Below are 14813 nucleotides of genomic sequence, written 5' to 3'. Positions count from 1 at the left end.
TACTAATTATAGAGGAATTAGTGATTCAAAAATATCATTTTGATAGTGTTATTATACTACAGTAAAATACAATCTGAAATGATCATGCTTTTTTAAAAAAATTCTTGTCTGTTTATTTTATAGTTTTCTACTTATAATTCATTGCTACTGATTTGCTGTGGGTAGAGAAAACAGATAACCACGTTAGAATTTCATCTCAAGTAAGAATGAACAGGTCTTAAATGAAGACATGAGAGTAAAATTGACAAAATTAAGTACATGGATTTGTTATTATTCAGAGCCTTTTTCTCTTTCGTTTCTTTTTGGATCCCCAGCGGTGCTTTTAGATACTCAGATTTTAGATACTCAAAGTATACCACAAGTATAGCTGAGAACCTTTACTGAAAAGGTTAGAACAGCATGTGACATCATGCAGATGTCGATTCAGGAGTACATCTCATCTACATTAGGGAAAAATACCAATTCAAATATTCTACCAACTGTGAGATTATTGAGACTCTTTGTGCAGCACGTGCACTATTCTGATGAACCTTCATGTCTGCAAAGGTAGACATGCTTGTGAGAAACATTCCGATAACATCACTAAGTTGTGTTCAACAGTCGAGGTAATCTGGGGAGGGGGGGAGAATAAGAGAGAACTCATTTGTCAAAATAGCTGTTGTCAGAATCCTGTCCCTAAATTATGTGATAAGAAATGGAAGGCAAATGAGGAAGTACTGTAGGCTCTAAGTGTTTTGAAGAGAGAGGTGGCTTCTAACTGGGAAGGTCAAAAAAAAGCTTCATGGAAAAGCTGGTATTTGAACAGAGAAGGGTGAGTCAGGATTTACAAGCAGAGAATTTGATGTGTTGGTGGTAAGGGGTTGCTATACAGTGTAAGCAGTGGAAACGGTATAAAAAGAGAGACATGGTTTTTATCACTGGGTACATGGAGAGAGCAGTGAGTGGTCTGAGGTAGACGCAGCATAGTGTGGAGGAAGGGAGCAAGGGGGCTATGAGAACATAGGTGGATAGAATGCAGGGACAAGAAAGTTTGGACTAGGAGCTTTGGACTCTGTTTCCTGAGCAGCACGGAGCCACTGAAGGACATCTGATGATAACAGTCCTGCATCAGGTGAATTAATCTCTTAGTGAAAAGAGGAATGAAATGGGGAGAGAGTGTAGAGTATAAAGTGGACAATGGAGCGATAGGGGGGTTTCCTAGTCCAGGTGAGAAATAATAAGACAGTGCATGTGATTTGCAAAGGGAAATAGTTCAGAGAGAAAAGAAACAGGTCATAGATGTACATTAGGGGAATGACTTTATTTGGTCAAAGAGGATAAAGACGAGAAAGAGGTAAAAGGTATAATAATTTTCAAGACTATTGCCTGCAGTCCATTATTGGATCCTGAAATCACTTCAGTGGGTTTCAACCAGTGGTTCAGTCAAGATAGGATAGACTGAGGACACTAGTAACACAGTGTCAGTGGCTTTTAACAACAAAGATTTGTTTATTGTTCATGGTACAAGTCTTTTGAGAGTAGACTGCCCCCATATAGGTCTCTCCATGCATTCTTATTCCAGAATCCAGATTGATGGAGTAACTTCTATCTGGAATATTCCAGTTTTGCGGTAGAGGATAAAAAGGAAATAGTGAACCACACACTGCATTCTAAAACCTCTGCCTGGAAGTGACATTGTCACTCCTCACACTGCACTGGGCAGAGGAAGTTACATGACCAAGTCTGCCATCAGTGAGGCTGCCAAATATCCTCTTCAGAGAAGGAAAGCATATGTTTGTGAACAATAAGACAGCGTTTGAAAAAATATATATAATAAAATAGAGTAAAATAGAATAGGAAATATTAAAATGTATTGTATTTTAATAAAGGTATGTATTTTTAAACATTTGTTTCATTTTTTATGAGTGTGTGTTGATATCCTAGGTTAGATGTAGAATTTATATCTTTCTGTGGGTCAAGGTAAAAAAAATCGAAAGCCATTAACCTCGATGAGAATATGCCAATATGCCACAGAAACTAAGAGAAGGGAAATGTCAAGAAAGGTATAGATATGTGGTACATTAAAGATGGCCACAGATTCTTTGTCATTCCTCTCTCAAGAGGTAAAGTGTCATTGCCTTCCCCTTCAAACTTGGGCTGGGCGTGTGACTAGGTTTCACCGATGGGATATGGTAGAAGTGATGGTCTGGTGCTTCCAAGCCAAGGCCATCAGGGTACTGGAGGCTTCTCTTTCCTCCCTCTTGGAAGTCAGCTGCCATGTAAGAAGTCCAGCTACCTGAGGCCATCATGCTGTGAGCAAGCCCAGGCTAGCCACATAGGGGGATCATGATGCACCAGACATGAGCAAAATCTTGGACCTTCCACCCTGCTGAATGCAGCCAAGGTAATGACTCAGCCCATGCCACATGGAGCAGAAATCCAGCTGATCCCTGTTTGAATTCTGGACCCCACAGAATCAGACAGAATAACCATTGTGGTTTTAAACCATAAGTTCAGAGATGGTATGTTATGTCCAGTAGATAACTGAAACGAGGTAACAGAGTTGAGTGTAACAAAGGTTAAAGAGAAAGGGAATTTAAGGCTCCGGGTATTTGTAATGGGATCGAAGGCCTGGAAGAGAACATTTTTTAGTGAAATAATGGGAGGAGGTTGCAGGAAATTAGGTGATAAATGGATAGTGACCCAGGAGTTGGCCAGTGAAGGGGAGAAGACAGGATGATAACAAGAAACTGGTCAAGAGAACATTTTTGTCCTATAAGTGGGAAAGAATTTAACATATGCTGAGGGGAATAGCAGAGAGAGAGAGAGAGAGAGAGAGAGAGAGAGAGAGAGAGAGAGATTGAAAATGATAGAGAAATTGGAACATTTGTTGGAGCAGGTTTCCTTCTATTTTGTCTTTTAAGCCTGCACATTTGAAAACTAGGAAAATTGACTTTTTCTTAATCTTTGACTGCATCCTTCCTTGCAAAAGTGTTTTTTTGTGTTATACTTGGTTCTTCATTTGAGTCTAGAAACCTAAAGCAATTTTTTAAATTGATATATTATCATTACTAACAGTTATACCCATCATTCATTTGAAATTTACAAAACATGTTCACATGTTGTTAAATGACAACCTGAGTTTCCCCATTTTACAGATTAGGAGACCAAAGTTCCAAACAGTTATGTGTCTAACCCATATGTCAGTTAGCTAATCAGTGGTAGAACTAGGACTCTGAGTTCTGTTTTCTAACTTTCCCATTATCTGCTTTCCAGGGGAACTAGTTAGGAAGGTTATAATTATAGATGGCTAGAGTAAGTTACCTTGACAGCTACCAGAACCTGTTTGACCTAAACATAAGATTTCTACTGTTGTGTTTTTGATACTTGAGTTCTTCAAATACACAAGGGGGCAGGTGGGGGGAGCTTTAGTGGGAAGCAAGTGAATGCTTCCGGGGGAATTCAGAGAGAATTGGGACAAAGGTGAACATGTGAGTGAGTGTTCCAGAGCAGAGAAGAAAAGGGAGCTGGTATTGAGGCATGGGCCAAGGGCAGAAATTGAACTCGGGAGACAGTGATCAGAATCCTAGAATTGAGCTGGGGCAGAAGGGAAGATTAGAGTGTGAAGGGAACTGGAGGATTCTGCAAATACAGTGCATAGTTGTTCCACCGTTGCGTCCATGTGACCCTGGTGTGTGAAAACCACAGGGATCAGGCAATCAGCAACTAAACATACTTTGGTTTGTGAAAGATTCTCCATTTCAGAGAACAATAAATCCCCTACTCTGAGGAGAGCTTGTACTGAGTATGATAAAATGCTGTTTTCTCAATCACTTAGGCATTTATTTAAATATATATTTATCTGTTTATGTGTGTGCGCACACTTTATCTTTCCTGAACTACCCAAGAGACTACCTTGCTGAAAACCAGACACATGGAAAGTTTCAACTTTTCAACTTCAGCCATTTTTAGTTATCTGCGTGTTTTTAAAAATCCTGAAATTGCTTTCAAAGTGGAAAAATTGTGTGGGCTTTTTTCATCTTTTCATAACTCAAAACCGATTTAATATATTTTTCTCAAACTTTGCAAAAAAAAAAAAAAAATCACCTTTGGGCTGAAACCAAGCATGGAAAATTTCACCACAAAGGACTAATTTTTTGGAAGGCTGTAAGAAAGTGAAAACAGGGGTTTATAATAGAACATTCTTCATGCATGTTAATACTTAGTACTTTATCTAATGCATTTCATCTGAGAATTTCTGAACACTTTTCAGATTTAAATATTGAACCATTTTAATATTTGTGTATCCATGAGACTGTTAGATATGGAAAATTCCCCTCATCCTCTCAAAGGTCCAGTATATTGGGAGTTAGTGAGATGTGTTTAAAGCGACAGGTATGGCAAATGAAGTGAAGTGGCTGCTGGCCAGAGAAAACCTTGCACTTACTGCCTAAACACATTTTATCATCACCTCTTCCTGGCCCAGGACTAGAATATAATAGATGACACTAGGCACTCACTCAGTTATCTAAGCCAGTAGTTCTCAAAGCAGCATCAGCATCACTTGGGATCTTGTTAGAAATGCAGATGATTAGGCCCCATTCAGACCTACTGAATCCCAAACTTTAGGTCTGGGATCACCAATCAGTGTTTTAACAAGTGCTCTGGGTGATTCTGGCGCATGCTGAAGTTTGAGAACAGCCAACCTAAGCTTTCCAAAAGCTTGGAACGTAGAATGTTTTGAGATGCTCTGACAATTAAACCTGTCCTTGGTTCTTTCATAACATGTCAGGTCTGTCTGTCTTCTCATATCATCCCTTGGAGGGGGAGGAATACTAATGAGGTTCTCAAGGGAAGGATCTTTTCCGTATTTAATGTATTCTAGCTCTTTCCACTTCTGACCGTATCCAAAAGAGCAGCAACCCCCGTGAGTGAAGGTGCTGATACTCAGCTTGTTCAGGAACACAGCACTGCCAAGATGTGTTTTCTCATTTCCTTGAATTATCACAGTCAAACCTGGCATGGGACCATATATTTCATTCTCATTTCTTTGAAGTCTTAAGTTCCAAGATTTAAGCAGCCAGGTAGCAGAGGTCTGTCAGTGGAAGCTGATTTAAGCCCTGCTCTTTTGTATGCAAGCTCTCAGCGTTCTGTTTTGCAGTGGCCTTCTGATTTCCAGCAGACTCCAGTGTCTGTATTATTGTCTCGTTAGGCACTGAAGTAGTTGAGTATGTGACATTGTAACAAATTTTCAGAATATTCTTGTGGTGACGGAAGTCACAAGTCGGTTGTAAGTGGGCCTTCAGTGAAGCACGGGTACCTCAGCTTGTTGTAAGGGTGGGAAACAGGCACATCCTGGGAGAGGTTTTTCAAGCACTTTAAGGGTATATTCAGGTGCAGCCCATCTCGGTGATGTATGAATATCGCTAGCTAGGCTAATATAGATGGAAAGGAAAAAGAGACACCTTTTTTTTCAACTGATCATTTTAAATCTTTATTATGAAGAATTTCAAACAAAAATAAAAATAATTGTATAATGAATTTTCAAATACTCGTTATCCAGATTAATATAGCTACTAATCTTTTATCTTTAACTCATTTTTTTTCTTAAATACTTTCAGGTAAATTGTAGCCCTCATGATAGTTTACCCTTAAATACTTCATTGTGCATCTTCAAAAAAGGACCTTTTCGATATAACTGTGTCATTATCACACCAACAAAATTAATGGTAATTCTTTGATATCATCTAATACAGTCCATATCAGATTTTCTTTGTCTTCAAAAATGTATTTTTACAGTTGGTTTGCAAGATCTTACTTTAAAAGTTTTTCTTTCCAATTATGGAAGTTAATATAGTTGTAAATTTCAGGAAGGTAGGAGAAAAAAATAAATGTGCCTTTGAAGATCAGTATAGTATCCAGAGAGACTTAACATACGAAATGTACCACAAATTGCTTTTATAACTCAACAAGTAGCTTTTTAAAACAGAATGTGAACTTGTTTAAAGAAAGGCATTTGTTATAGAGAAATCTGATGTAAGAGTTCATGATTTTATGTAAGTCATTTTAAAACTAATTAATTTGTCCCTTGAGTTTCCATGCTTAGACCAGAGAAGATAATGAAGTACCCCCTTTCAATTTTGTTTTTATTTAAGAAAAAATGAAAATTTGAGCTGTTTAATTTATGGATCTTATTTAAACCTTTCAACTACTCTAAGGGGGCTATTATTATTCCCATATTATACATTAGGAAACTGAGACTTAGAAAGCACAAAAGTAACTTGCTCAGGGTTAGACAGCTCATAAGTGTCTGCTACGATTTGAACCCGTGTATGTTTGACTCCAAAGTCTATATTCTTAGCCACTAGGCTAAAAGGTTAACTTACTATAACAGCTTCTCAGATAAAGGTCCAAAGGACATGAACAGATAATTCACTGAAGAAGAACTAGCTAGTAAAAATCTTTTGAAAAATGTGTAGGTAACACAATGACACAGTGCTTAATAAATCCATACATGGAAGTACTTAGTGTCTGTTTATTGAGTATAGTAGTACTTAACAATGTTTGATGAGTATACCTCGACAGTTTTCAAAATGAGCTGCTTCTATTGCAATATTGAAAAGAAAAGTTTAGTTTTGTGTGTGTATACTTCTGTGTACATTTTTAGGAAACCTGAACCGGTAAACACCAGTGGCTTATGATTTCTGGGGAAACTGGAGGCATTGGTGTGTTGTAGGTGGATACTACATTGTTTCTACTTTGTTTTTGCAATGATCATGTGTTGTCAGAAAAAAATAATTTCTATAAAAAGTGTTCATACCCTTTGAATCAACCAATTCTTTTCTTTAGAATCTATATTAAGAAAATAATCTCCACAATAGAGAAACAGTCATGTCCGAAATATTATTTGTTGTAACAAAAAATCATGAACATCCTAATGTCCAACTCTAAAGGAAAGGTTGAGTATAGAATGTGCAACTATTAAAATTATATTTTCGAAAGACATTGTAATACATAAAAATTAATTACAGAATATTAAGAAGGATGTTAAAATATAGAGAAAATATATGAATGCAACTATATTTAAAAAAAATAAAAAGCTTGAAAATAAAATTACCAAAATGAATATAGTAGTTGTATTTGTGTAGTGAGTTTGGGATGATTTTTTTAATTTATTTTTTGTTCCAAAAATTTTCTTTAATGGTTTATTTCTTCACTGTTATAACCATTTAATGGTTATGCATTTTCTTTTCTAAAAAAGCAGTTTAATTGTATGACTTAATAGCAGAAAGTTGGTTGAGGAGAGAGAGAGTTTTGGATAATTTGTTACACAGCAGTAGATAACAAATACAAGGGAAAGCAAAGGGTAATGTCATTTTCATGGTTTCTCTGCAGGAAAACCCACCCCTAAGACCAGTAGTGGCCCTAAGTCGGTAGCAGCCTCTGGCGGTAGCAGCTATCCTAACCTCTTACCCTATCGTACCTCCTCTTCCTAATCCACTCACTTAGCTAGGCTTTTGGCCTTCCTTGTGACTTTTTATTAACCCTCCTTTCCCCCGCCCCCAAAATATTTGGGTGGTTGATCGGTGTGCCTTCTGATGGCATGCCTCCTGATTGTTGCTTGAATGTGATAACAGAATCAGAGGTTGGGATGGGCATCATCGTTACTCCTACTACTAGAGTGAAGCAGACCTTATTCAAAAAAGTACAGCCGTATTCCAGTCATATCGGACCATGAGATCATAGTGGCCAGAGCTGTAGGAGGCTCTGGGGTATGAGTGAGTGGCCCATGCTAGGCAGAGGTGTTTTCTTTTTGAATACCCTTGCAGTTGGGTGGATACAGGTCTGAAAAGCATAGTTTGTCCCTTGCCACATTTAGACCTTATTATGCTAATGAACTGGGTGTTCACAGAAGAGATCATTCAGAATCTCAGTGGATGGAATAGCAGTCAGAGCTAAGAGATAACATGGAAGAGACTAGAAACACATGAACAAAATTCCGACATTGTTTTTTTGTGTGTGTATGTGGTATTGTTTATTCCAGCCAGTAGATTCTTTTTAGGTCCATTAGTTTGTGGAGATGAGAACTATGAATATGATCTTTAAGGCAGGAAATCTAATATGATTTCCCAGAGTGTATGAGGCTGTTTTACTCTCCCTTCTTGCTCGTATGGAAAATCTGTGAACAATATACAACGTAGGCCACAAAATAATTCCCTGAAGTGGAAAAAGCCTCGCAGGCACTAAATGAAAGATGCTTCCCAAGAATAAAATGCTGTTACTTTGAGATCGTGCCCGTTCAGACTAATTGTATTTGGTTGGAAAGAAGCCAGCTTATCAGGTATCAAGGAGGTATATTGATGAATGGCTAGGCTGAAGCCAGCGTCTTTCCTGGCAACCTGTCCCTAGGAAACCAGACTGTAAATCATTTCCCAATGTCAGCCAAACAGATATCATAGGGAGCACACATGAATGAAATCTGTCGACAGTCCAGAAGCTCCATTTCAACAAAGAATTTTATCTCCTCACCAATATAGTTATGGGAGCTTCTGTAGTAAGCCGAATTGAGTGTCAGAGATTCAGCCTTTTACTCTTCCAAAACCTACCACCTTCAGGAAAAGGCTAGGAGCCTCTTGTATCCTATGGAAAAGAAAGCCTCTGAGGGCTTCAATAATATTATGTGAACATTGATTGACACTGACTCAGAAGGGATTTCATAAAAATTTAGGGACAGATTCTGGTATTCTGGGAGCTCCAGGAAGTCTCCCCAAGGTCTTCTGAGAGAGACGGCCTGAATTTGCCTCCTTCATAGTCCCTGCGCCTCCCCCATACATACCCAGTGCTGCCCCCCAACTATTACTAGTTATCGCTGTCCACTTCCTTTCTGCTTTTTCCCACCACCACCTAACAGATGCCTTCTGTCCATCTTTTAAAATCGTTTCAAATGCAAACTCCTATGTGAACTCTTTCCTGATTCTTCCCAGTCATTTTTAACATTCTTCCCTTATAACCCTCTTTCTCATAATTCTTGTATATTCCGCCTTGTATTATAGGTGTTGCATATTTGTTTGATTCTCCCTATTAATTTTGGAGCTTTTCTTTTTTAAAATTGAGGTATAATTTACACACAATAACTCCTTTTTTCTCTCCCTGCTTCAGTCTAGATATTTTCTTCTGACCCATTTCCAGTTCACTCAACATCATTCAGCTATGTAAAAACTGCTTTTAAACCCATCTGTTGCATTCTCGATTTCAGTTATTCTATTTTTTGCTTGTAGAATTTCCATTTCATTACCTTTATAATTGTCAGTTCCTGAAATTCTACATCCTGTCATTTAATTTGATCATGTTAATCACACTTACTTTAAAATTCATGTTTGACTTTATTCTCCTTTGTACTGTCAATAATTTTTTAAAGTACAATTACTTTTATTCTTAAAATATAAAAAGCCAGAGATGACATATTTGAAAATAAGTAAAGATTATGTCTGATAATTCCAATATCTAAGTCTCATGTAGTTGCATTTCTTTTCTGCGTTTTTCTTGTTTGTTTTTGGTCATGTTGCATTGTCCCTTAATTGTTTGTGCATTAGTCGGGGTTCTCCAGAGAAACAGAATCAGTAGGATATCTGTATATATAGAAAGAGATGAACTATAACTAATTGGCTAACACAATTATGGAGACTGACAAGTGCCATGATCAGCAGCCAGTAAACTGGAGTCCCAGGAGAGCTGATGGTGTAAGTTCTAGAACAAAAGCAGGCAAGCTTAAGACCTAGGAAGAGCCGATGTTTCAGTTTGAGTCCAAAGGCAGGGGAAAAACCCAGTGTCCCAGCTCCAAGGCAGTCAGACGAGGGAGTTCTCTCTCTCTCAGCATTTAGGTTTTATTCAGGCCTTCAATGGGGTGCATGAGACTCACTAATACTCGGGAGCACAGTCTGCTCTGCTTGGTCTCCCAGCTCAAATGGGAGTCTCATCCACCACCCTCACAGGCACAGCCAGAGGATGTTTGACCAAATACCTGGTCACCCCCTGGCCTGTCAAACTGACAGGAAATTAAACATCACAGCTTGGTGATTTTTTTTCCAGTTTTTTTTGTTTGTTTTTTAGTTGAATACCTATCAATATATATGAAAAATTGTTAGGACAATGTGAGGTGCCTGTCTTCCTCGGGGGGATTCACTTTTGCTTTTTCTAGCAGTTATAGTAAAGACCAATGACTTCAGTGCCGTCAGGAATTAGGCTGAATCCCAGCTACCTCTGGGAGCGCTGGGCTATGTGCCTTTCATCACACTTCTAGGGGGTAGCCCTCTAGTAGTTCCCCCTGAGAGCCTAGGTACTGTCTCTTTAATGGGCACCAAACACCCAAGTTTTGACCCTTGAGGCAGAGAAGTTTACCAGAAATTCTGCTCAGCTTCTTGCCTCCTTAGCTGCTCGCAAACTGCTAAATAACAAAGAATAACTATTTCAGCACACCTCGCTAAGTTTCCTTTTTCTCGAATTTTGGCCTGTCAGATCTCCTCTGCCTTTGAGGCTTTCAAAGGTACTTTTAAAAAATGCGTTTTCCAGCTTTTCTAATTGTTCTTGGCAGGAAGATTGCTTTGCAGTAAGTTAGTCTGCCATCCCCACTCCCCATCTTTACTTTTACCAGCGGATGCCTAGCTTGGAGTCCTTCAAGCTTTGCTATTGAGAAGTGTGCCATTTCGAGTTTTTTATTCTTTATGTGACCTGTTTTTTTCCTCTGGACAGTTTTAGAATCTTTATCCCCATTATTGAGTTTTATAATGATATTTCTTGGACTGTTTATCCTTTTGAATCTGGAAATTGGCATCCTTATGTACTTAAAACTTCTCTTTTATTTTTTTCTCCTTGTTTTCTCACTCATATTTAAACCTTCACAGATGATTCTCTTGATTTATTTTTCATTGTCCATCTCGTTTTTCTTTTAGTTGTATACGATGAGAAATACAGGATATTTTTCCAACTTTATTTTGGGATTCATCTAATTAAACTTTGGATTTCAGCCTTCAAGGAAATAATTTCTGAGATCATTTCCGAGTCATTGTTCCCTTGTTGTGGTACCCTTTCTATTTCATGGCTCACTCCTCTTTCTCTCTCTGAGGAAAGCACATTTTTGGAGTTTTGTACTTTTGCATTGTCTCTATTTACCTGAATTCCTTTTCTCATGTTTTGTTTATGTTCATCTGACTACTATAAATGAATCTTCCCTCAAATGTCTGACATTCTTTTGTTATCTAGTCATATTTAAGAAAGAAGCACTGAAAATCCTAGGAGGTTTTGTGCGGGAGTGAGGCTTGTCAGCTAGTCAGCTTCACTGTAGGGTGATTGGGCAGGTGTCCTGACCTTTTTTTTGTGTGTGTGGTATTCCCCAATGTATGTTTTTCTGTATGTTTTTCTCTAGAGCCATTGGTTTTCTCAAACAAAAATCTCCACATCTCCTGCCTGAGGGCAGCACCATCAAAATGAAACAGCATACGAGGCCGGTTGTTGGCATAGATGGGAGTGTATAAGCATTTAGTGTTTGGTGTTTCACACAATCCCTCTTTTCATGGTGGTCCCTTCCCCCCATCTGGTGTACCCAGGTCAGAAAGCTGTCTCCTTCAATTTCTATCCAGAATAAGCCTCCAGTCCTGAGGTGGGGTTGGGAAGGAGGAGTCGCTTGGGGGTACAGGATGAGGCAGTCGTCCTGGCGGACTCGCTGCCCCTCAGCCATACTTCCATCCACTCCGTCTGCTCTGCGCCATGCTGTCACCGAGCACCTGCTGTGGACGTGATGGCACAGGCACTGCCCTCGCAGAGTTCAGTCTGCACAGGGGAGGTGGGAATAAACATAAAAATATGCATAAATTAATATATTCAAAGGTGATACTACCTTTATAAAAAGAGTGGAGCAAGATAAAGGGGATTGGAAGTGCCATGGCTGGGGGATAGAGGGCAGTGGTGGACTGCACTTTATTTTATAACATTTTATTTGGGACTAATTTTACTTACAGAAGAGTCACAAGAACAAGGACAGTACATAGAACAGTATATGCAGTTAACCCAAATTTACTGTTGTTAATATTTTACCTCATTGCTCTCTCTCTCTGTCTCCCACTCTCTCTTTCTCACGCACACGCACTCGCATGAGGGGGTAGGGAGAGCAAGTATATATACACAGTTGACCCTCCTTACCTGTGGGTTCCGAATCTGTGGATTCAACCACCAGGGATCGAAACTATCCGGGAAAATAATTCCAGAGAGTTGATCCTTAAACAATACACTATGATAATTATTTACGCAGCACTTACATTGTATTAGCTATAACTAACCTAGAGATGGTTTAAAGTACATGGATGTGCCTGGGTTATATGCAGATACGCTATTCTATAAGGGGCCTGAGCATCTTCGGGTTTTGATATCTGCGGGGGTCCTAGAGCCAGTGTCGCGTGGATACCAAGGGACAGTTTGTGTGTGCGCGCGTGTGTGTGTGTGTGTGTGTGTGTGTGTGTGTATTTCTGTCTGAACCATTTGAGAGTAAGTTGAATATATCATGGGCTTTACCCCTAAAGGTCTTTTGAGATCAATGAACTTTTTCATTGCTGACTAAAATTTGAACTGGTAACGGAATATATGATTCCCATTCCCATCACATAGCACTTTCAGATACAATGGGGGCATTTTTATTGATAAATCAGTGACCTATTGTATTTATGTGCCACGTGCTCTTACGAGTTGGCAGAGATGTTGACAGGCTATCAGGAATGCCGTCCAATTTATTAGGGAAGGTCTCGGCCTTCCCAGAGGCACTTGTGCCATCTCTGAGCTCTGTGGAAACTGAGGCAGCTGGAGGACTCTAGGACTAACGGGTTTTGCTGAGCATAGGAGATGTCACGGTACCACCAGGAGGAATGCTGCCCAGGGAGCTGTGTCTGGGTGTCAGTGGCAGGAGGAACACCCCCGTCAGAGACCTGTGGGGGAGAAGATATGTTAAGATACATACGTCTTTGATACTCCTTTATTTTTTCCTGAACTGAAAAGAGGAAAGATCCTTACCTGTTTCATTATCAAAGCTGGTACTTCCTTCAGTTATTGGGGCCTAACCTTTGCCAAGAGTTAACTGCTTGTTTTCCCAAGTTTTATTCTCTATCTCGTGGGGTCTTAGCTACCCTAAGAGTTGGGTTTGCTTCTTGCCATATCAAAGGGAACAAGAAAGCCTTTTGACATCTGAGGAGCTAGGAGTGCTGCTGGGCAGCTTCTGTGGCAGAAATGCCTCGTTGTCTGGTGCTTTCGCCTGCACCCAGGGTGTGCCTCTAGCCATGGCCTTTCCGTGGTACCACTCTGCGTCAGTCTGAAAATGTGTCATACATTCCTTTGCCTCATCATAATACAGGTATAAAAATGGTATTTTAGTATATGGAACTGAAGTGTACATGTTTCACAGTGTCTTTCAACGAAGTTAAGTGGGGAAGAATCATTTTACTGATTTCCCCAAATAACTAAGCTGTGTCATCAGCACTTTGTTGCTATAGGTGCTCAGTGAATGTTTGTCACACAATTTCTCTTTCCAAGACCCCTTTCAAAGGTTCCTAGCACACAATGAATAGGAAGTGTCTAGTGCCCATTTTGTATGTTTCTAATGTACTCTTTATTCCCCATGGCACCTGTCATGCATTAGTATGAATATCTCTCCCATTAGACTTGAAGTTCTCTAAAAGCAGACACTCTTCGTCTTGTTCACCATTTTGTCTCACACTCACCACAGCGTCTGGTGTACTGTAGGTGCCAAAATATCTTTAATGAATGCATGGATGAACAGATCCAACAAAAACCAGTAGACGCAATGAATGACTCTACCCTCTCAGTCATTCTTGGCTTAAGCGTTTTTTGTTCTTTTTTTATTGGGGAATATTGGGGAACAGTGTGTTCCTCCAGGCCCCATCAGCTCCAAGTCATTGTCCTTCAGTCTCGGTGTGGGAGGGCACAGCTCAGCTCCAAGTCCAGTTGCCGTTTTTTTAGTCTTAGTTGCAGGGGGCGCAGCCCACCATCCCATGCAGGAATTGAACCGGCAACCTTGTTGTTGAGAGCTTGCTGGCCGCCCCTCCGGCAGCTCAGCAGCCGCTCGTTGTCTTCAATCTGGTTGTGGAGGGCGCAGCTCACTGGCCCACGTGGGAATCGAACAGGGGACCTTGTTGTTCAGAGCTCGCGCTCTAACCAGCGAGCCATCTGGCCGCCCCCTTGGCTTAACCTTTTAAAGATTAGAGTTTCTAACTTAGGAAAGTCCCAATCCCATTGTCAAACAATTGGGGTGTTTTGCTTCCTGACCAGCTCCAAGTTGAGGAAATTTCCAGATAGCAGGTTTTTAGTCAGCAGAGTCATCCTTTCAGATTCTGTGTAGCTTTGCCATGGGAAACCAAGAGAAAGCTGATCGTACCCAAGCCATAGGAGTCACATGAGAATTTTGTAGCTGTAGGTGCAAGGATGGGCTTGCTATTGTCACCAGTCACTGAATTCGGAGGCTACCTGGAGACACCGTTTAATTCAGAATAGCAGGTGCTCTGTAAGGGATTGTTGTGCTACAGAGCAGCTTGTGAAGAACAATCTCCAGTGGGCCTGTGAGCATCATTATTTTCTCTTTGAGTTCTTAGTGATTCTGAATATGAAAGACTCAAACAGAAGTCGATTCCAAGAGATGTTAAGCTGAGGAAAAGAGCATTTTGCATTAAAAATAAAATAAATGTGTAGCTTTGCACAGTGGCAGTATCGTAGCCAATGAGGTTTATCCGAGGCGATTATTGCTAATTGAAAAATAAAATAAATGTGAAGTGTGCAAA

At 39.8% G+C, this 14813-nt stretch overlaps 1 protein-coding gene and 1 pseudogene across 5 annotated transcripts in view; both read left to right on the top strand.

Annotated features, from left to right (window-relative positions):
* The window catches only part of LDAH (lipid droplet associated hydrolase), an 88113-nt gene that overhangs the window by 33885 nt on the left and 39415 nt on the right, over positions 1-14813 (top strand). The window lies entirely within an intron of this gene.
* Positions 14723-14802, top strand: LOC141572021 (U4 spliceosomal RNA; annotated as a pseudogene).

Source organism: Rhinolophus sinicus, linkage group LG05, assembly GCF_036562045.2.
Source record: "Rhinolophus sinicus isolate RSC01 linkage group LG05, ASM3656204v1, whole genome shotgun sequence".
Classification (NCBI taxonomy): domain Eukaryota; kingdom Metazoa; phylum Chordata; class Mammalia; order Chiroptera; family Rhinolophidae; genus Rhinolophus; species Rhinolophus sinicus.
The sequence above is the reverse complement of the archived record's forward strand: the minus strand, read 5'-3'. Positions and strand labels throughout refer to the sequence as shown.